The following is a 6961-nucleotide window of genomic DNA, read 5'->3' as shown; positions in this document are numbered from 1 at the left end:
GCCTCTCTCTTCTTGAATTTCTTCTTGGGACTCTGGGCATTTTGGCTTAGGACCCCCACCCTTCACCTCAGTGCCAGGGAATGGTCTTGGCTCAGGATAACCGGGTTCCTCATTTCTAGTGACACCTAATCCCCACCACAGTGGGGGCATGGAGAAGGCTTTTGATCCAGGAGCCATGTGCTCTCCAAGGCTGACTTCATGCTCTGGCAGACAGCGGTCCTGGGCATGCTGCTGCGAGGCTGGGAGCCCCAGTGTCCGTTCTCAGGACTGAACATCAAATGGCGGCGGTGGAGAAAATAGCTGGGCAGGAAGTGACCGAGCATCGTGAAGGAGGGGGCAGCCGCCTGGTCATTGCCTGCTGAGCCGGCCTGCATTCTTGAGACACAATACATATATTTTCCAGCCCATCAAGGGATAAATGCAGCTCTGCCCTGGCTGTGGGGATTATCCCTGGCTGTGTGATGGCTGAAAGAATAAGGGCTCCTTCTGTTCCCAAAAGCCGGCTAATAATATACCACTAAGTCATCTGTCCCCTGTTCATGAGAGGAGGAATTCCAAGAGAGGATCCAGTTCACTCCTGAAGCTATCTCTTGAAGCAGCAAGAGACTCTCTTCTTTAAGATTTTTCTCTTTGGATGGAATTTTGTTTTTTTTGTTTTGTTTTGTTTTTTAGATGGAGTCTCAGGCTGGGTGCAGTGGCTCACACCTGTAATCCTAGCACTTTGGGAGGCCGAGGCAGGTGGGTCACCTGAGGTCAGGAGTTCGAGACCAGCCTGACTAGCATGGTGAAAACCCATCTTTACCAAAAATACAAAAATTAGCCAGGCGTGGTGGCATATGCCTGTAGTCCCAGCTACTCGGGAGGCTGAGGCAGGAGAATTGCTTGAACCTGGGAGGTGGAGGTTACGGTGAGCTAAGATAGCGCCATCGCACTCCAGCCTGGGCAACAAGAGTGAAACTCTGTCTCAAAAAAAATAAAAATAAAAAAATAAGAAGTCTCACTCTGTTGCCCAGGCTGGAGTGCAGTGGCACAATATTGGCTTACTGCACGTCTGCCTCCTGGGTTCAAGCAATTCTCCTGCCTCGGCCTCTCGAATAGCTGGGATTCCAGGCACCCACCACCACACTCAGCTAATTTTTGTGTTTTTTTTAGTAGAGACAGGGTTTCACCATGTTAGCTAGGCTGGTCTCAAACTCCTGACCTCGAGTGATCCATCCGCCTTGGCCTCCCGAAGTGCTGGGATTACAGGCGTGAGCAACCACACCCGGCTGGATAGAATTTTTTTTTTTTTTTTTTGAGTCTGAGTCTCACTCTGTCGCCCAGCCTGGAGTGCAGTGGTGTGATCTCAGCTCACTGCAAGCTCCGCCTCCCAGATTCACACCATTCTCCTGCCTCAGCCTCCCAAGTAGCTGGGACTACAGGCACCTGCCACCACACCAGGCTAATTTTTTTTTTGTATTTTTAGTAGAGACGGGGTTTCACTGTGTTAGCCAGGATGGTCTCGATCTCCTGACCTCATGATCTGCCTGCCTCAGCCTCCCAAAGTGCTGGAATTACAGGCGTGAGCCACCACGTCTGGCCAGAAACTTTTTTTTAATATTACATATGTCTCTTTCTCCCTCCCCATCTCAATAAGACATACATTCAGTGTAATTTACTCAGGGTTCTCATTAAGAAAACCAGTCATACTGTGCCATAATCTGCAGGTAGAGAAGAAAACTTACACCTGGCAAACACCTGCAACGTACCAAACACAGCGCGAGGCATGGTGTGTGCAATGTTGGGTTAGCCCGCTGAATGCACATAACTAGTCTGGGAGGCAGGTATGTCACCCCCATTTTACAGAGGAGAAGACAAAGGCTCAAAGAAGCACACTGCCTGCCATCACGTGGTGTGCGAGCAGGCAAGCCAGGATCCACACCCAGGCCTGTAGGACTCTCAGCTCCATGCTCCTCCTGCTCCAACCTGCTGCTGTGGAAGTACACGCAGTTCTCACCTCTCCTAAAGATACGTTTCCAAATGACCAGGCTTTGTGATTCCTGATATCCAGCTTTTCAACTGCTCTCCAGATTGCCGTGGGTGCCCTCCCTTCCAGCCACTGCGGGATTTCTCCTGGAGAGCTGACCTCCATCCCTGATGCTGGCCCTCTTCTCACGGCCTCCAGCAAGCTTCCTGTGGCTCCTGCCTTCGGTTTCCTCATCTGAAAAGGAGACAGTTCAGCCAAGGAGACGGTTCAGCAGGATGTTCTTTCTCCCTCATTCAAACGCCATCAGCATGGGTGCCTTTCTGGTCTACTCAACACCTTTGCTCTTCTACCACACAGTTCATCTGGGAGAATGTGTCCTCCTCTTCTCACCCCTAGAGACGAACGCCTCTTTGAAGGCAGGGACCAGGCCATCTCCATGTGGATCACCCTGGAAGTTCTGGGTTCTGTGCCTGACACATAGAAAGTGTCCAGTGATGTCTATATTACTGAAAAATAAATACATAAGATAGGAGGAATGATCCAGACTAAAAGAAACTGCCAAGATCTCACAGCTGAACACTCTAGGAGTCTGTGACGTTTTCTCCTAGATTCACTTATATTTGTTTGCTCAAGATGAAGAATTCTGATGAAGACAAGGAAGGAAGCAAGGACAGTGCGGAAAGCCAGGCAAGAAGCCATCAGCATTTTAAAGCTTGTATTAGGTCCTAACGTGATATGGGTGCTCTCTTAAAGGAACTAAAAGAAATGTTGAAGGGAATATTTCTTTTCTGTCTCCTGGAGGTGAGTATGGATGTAGTTACATAGATAGATGAGTACATTGGTCACTGCAAAAGAGAAAAAGCAAAATTGCCCCCTATTTCATTTCCACACAGTTCCTCCTGTCAACAGGTCTGGGTGTTGACATAGGAACTGCAAGTTCCCATACCTACCCCCGCCCCACCCACAGCCTGCCCTGCATACACCACTGCTGGAGATGTAGCCAGGACCGCTCGCCCTGTCCCCTGCACGGAGCTTGTTAACACTGCTGCTCCCCTCGGTGATATTTACCTGTCCGTGGCTGTCCTGACCGGGACTCCCAAGGAGACAGCCCACCAATCGCACAGCAGCCTCTGCCACTGCATCACTGGGCCAATAGGGCAGAGCCCCAGGGGACCACTCCCTTCACGACATGGATGGACACTTTAGGAGTGACAGTTACCCTCTCCTTGGATGAGGAGGGGCTCCAAGGATGGACATGTCAGTCTCACCTGGAGGGAGAGGGGCGGTGGGCGGGAGCAACGCTCAGTGGCTGGTGGGCAGGCAAGGGGTGAGTGAGCCCTGCCCAACTGACTCCCTTGGCGGCCGCTGGCCTTGCCTGGCATTCACGGAACAGGAGCTTCATAAACATGTGTTGCTTCGATGTGAAATCACCTCAATTTTGTAAATGCGTCTGTAGCATCCACGGGACTCATCATTTAGAATACAAACCCTTAAGGGTAAAGGCTGCGTCTTCTGTCTCCTCTGCGTCTTCTCGAAGCACTGTGTGTACGGGCCAGAGCACAGTGGATGTTTCATACAGGTGCCTTTGCCCTGAAACCGCAGCCCTGCCTCCCCGGTCCCACGCACACCTCATGGAGTGGCCTCCACATTGGGGCTTGGTACTGCTGTGTATGGAAGGGGCAGTTTCTATGGGAAACATGGACAAACAGTTCTATTTAGAATAAGCAACCACAGGATGCCCACCCAGCCATCCTCCCAAAGATTTGTCAAGAAAAAAAAAGTAGAACGAGAATGGGCAAAAGCGTCCGACACACTTTACTCTTCTCTTGAGGCTTTATTTTTCCACTCCTGATTTAGAGATGACCACATTTGTTAGACAGCCCCCCCTTGTCCGCCCTTTCTCTGCAGGCCACCACCGTTCCCCCTACCCCATCCCAGCCAGCAGCTGGTCTTTCCTAATTGGTAATCTATCTTAATAGCCACGGGTCCTCAGGCAGCTGTCGCTGGGAATACGAGCTGGCGGCATAGCTCCACGTCACTAACTTAACTTGCTGGTCTTATTAGAGCTTAAGAAATAACTAAGTTAATAATGATACTAATGAGACAGAACGTTGCATAGGAGAAAAGAAGAGAAAGAAGGAGAGGAATAGAAGGAGGAAAAGGGAGAAGAGGGCAAGGGGGGAGGGGAATTATTACTATTAATTATTATTATTATTATTAATTATTCCTGGCACAGGTTTTGCAATCACAACCCAAGGTTGTGACAAAATCTTGCTCAAAATTCAAAAAGGATTTCAACTTTTCACCTTCAGTCTTATTCACTTTTCCATATGATGAGATTTCTAAGTAAGCCGTCCGACTTCAGTCTTTGGTGCCCAATAGCTAGGGGCTCACGCTGCCTTCAGGGTGTGATGAGCACCTAAGAACGGAGGCGGCTGCCCCCCCTCACTTCCCCCCAGAGTGAGGCCATCCCATCCCATCAGGTGAGGGAGCACCGGCCCCAAGTTCAGAGAAAGGCATCCCAAGCTCCTGACATTCTGCGGTCGGAAAATGGTGATGGATCCTGCTCATTTCTAATTATACCTTTCCCTTGGCAACGACAAAAATACATGTGGAAGAAGCTGGTTCTCAGCTTGGGGGGCCACTCATCCTCTTTCCAAATATAGAGAAGGAATGAGCCATGGGGGTTACCAATGGCCTATAAAAGCCCCGGGGAGCGGCCAGCCCTCTGTGGCTCGCTTGTGGGTGGAGGTAAGTCACAGGCTCCTCTTCTAGGTCTCAGCTGCTTGGAGCACACCCACCCGGTGAGCACATCCACACCCCGTGCGTGGCGCCCCGGCCCTGCCTGGCTCTGGTGAGGAGCCCCGTGCATGGCTCCCTGGCCCTGCCTGGCTCTGGTGAGGTGGCGCCTCATGCCTCTCTGAGTTTTCTTAGGATAAGCGAGGTGTAGAGAGCGAGGTTTCCCTGGGCCCAAACACCCAGCACCCTCTGGCTCCAGCACCTCCCCCAAGCAGGAGCCCTGCAGGTTCTCTCTCCTCCTCTCACTCTCCCCTGTACTCCTCTCCAAGTGTCCTCTTGGGCAGGATCCTTTTGGATGCCCTGTGAGCCCAGCTGCCATGGCTTGACCTTCTCCCATTGCCTCTGTGAACCATGAAGGGTCAACAGGACTGGGGGCCTCACCCTCCCCTTACCTTCCCTACCTGGGCTGTACATTTGCCAGGTGTCTTGTCCTCTCAAGACCACACTGGCTGTGGGCATTGCGTATGAATTAATCTCAGAGATATCGTCTGTTCACAGACAAGGAGACCTGCCCCTGCCCTCAAACTGTTGGCTTTAAGCAGGGATGCGGCCCCTGCTGTCCGATTCCAAACGGGAGTCAGGAATACTGAAGAAGGTGCCAGTGCAGGCTGGGAGAAACCAGATTTCTGCACAGCTGAGGGTTTTTCCTCCCTGCCTGGCTTCCTGTGGGTCACCTCCCATCTGCTCTTCCAGCCTGCTTCTTTAAAGTATTAGTATTTTTTGTTTGTTTGTTTGTTTGTTTTGAGACGGAGTTTTGCTCTTGTTGCCCAGGCTGGAGTGCAATGGCACAATCTCGGCTCACTGCAACCTCCGCCTCCCGGGTTCAAGCGATTCTCCTGCCTAAGCCTCCAGAGTAGCTGGGATCACAGGCACCTGCCACCACGCCCAGCTATTTTTTTAATTTATTTTTTATTTTTAGTAGAGACGGGGTTTCACCGTGTTGGCCAGACTGGTCTCAAACTCCTGACCTCAGGCCATCTGCCCGCCTTGGCTTCCCAAAGTGTTGGGATTACAGGCGTGAGCCACGGCGCCGGGCCCCTTTATCCTTTTTAGTTAACTCATCAGAAGCTGATTCTACATGGACGCAGCCACCCCAAGTGCCGCTAAGTTGTGTTTGGGCGTATTATTCCAGGTCTGGGATCTCCTGGCTGCTGCTCTCTTCTGCTCTCATCCTGCAGGTGGGACTCTCAGGTGAGAAGTTGGGCCCTGTCCCTTGGCTGTTGGAGGTCTCCAGGCAATCCAAGCTTGCCAGTTCCTTCCTCCCTCCTCCCACCGGCCATAAGGGCACAGAGGTACAGGGGAACTAGCACGTTTACACAAGGACAGGTCATGGCTGGGTACAGTGGCTCACACCTGTAATCCCAGCACTTTGGGAGGCTGAGGCGGGCGGATCACGCGGTCAAGAGTTCGAGACCAGCCTGACCTACATGATGAAACCCCGTCTCTACTAAAAATACAAATATTAGCAGGACATGGTGGCAAGTGCCTGTAATCTCAGCTACTCAAGAGACTGAGGCAGGAGTATCACTTGAACCCGGAAGGCAGAAGTTGCAGTGAGCGGAGATCGCGCCACTGCACTCCAGCCTGTGCAGAGCGAGACTCCGTCTCAAAAAGAAAAAGACAAGGACAGGTCAAGCGGGAGAGGAGGTGGCATTTGGGGGACTGTCAAACAGATGCTGATGTCAGATGCTTGCTTTTGTTCGTAGCAACCCAAGGAAGCAAAAGGCACGTTCCCGCATGCGAGCATGTAGCCACGTTGATTGAAATGGTTCAAAAATATCTATGCTCTTTGCCATTAGCACACTCTCTTTGAAGACGGTGTTTATTTTTTAATGGTGTTTATTTTTAAATGTTCCCTCAGCAACACCTGGGTGTCATAGAAGCAGAGAAGGTGGTCCCAAGAGTGGTGCTCACTTCCAAGCCCCTTATTGCCAATTCAAGCCTCAGATGCTTCAGGAGCTTGGGTTAAACAGGCTGTAAGCCTGTCGCATAAGAAGCCCCTCAATAAATATGCACCTGTGTGATTTCCCAGCACTGAAGCCCTTTGGGTGGAGCTTCTCCAGGCATGAGGACAGCCTGGTTCTTGGGGCCCTGACTCTGAGGGCTCCTGCAGTCGAAGGAGGGCAGGGCGGAGGCTGAGACAGGCCTGGAGCTGCTGGATGCCTGGCAAGGGGGCAGCTGAGCTCACCGGGTGGG

This window comes from Pongo pygmaeus, chromosome 19 (assembly GCF_028885625.2).
Source record: "Pongo pygmaeus isolate AG05252 chromosome 19, NHGRI_mPonPyg2-v2.0_pri, whole genome shotgun sequence".
NCBI lineage: Eukaryota > Metazoa > Chordata > Mammalia > Primates > Hominidae > Pongo > Pongo pygmaeus.
This window is presented reverse-complemented; position numbering follows the sequence as displayed.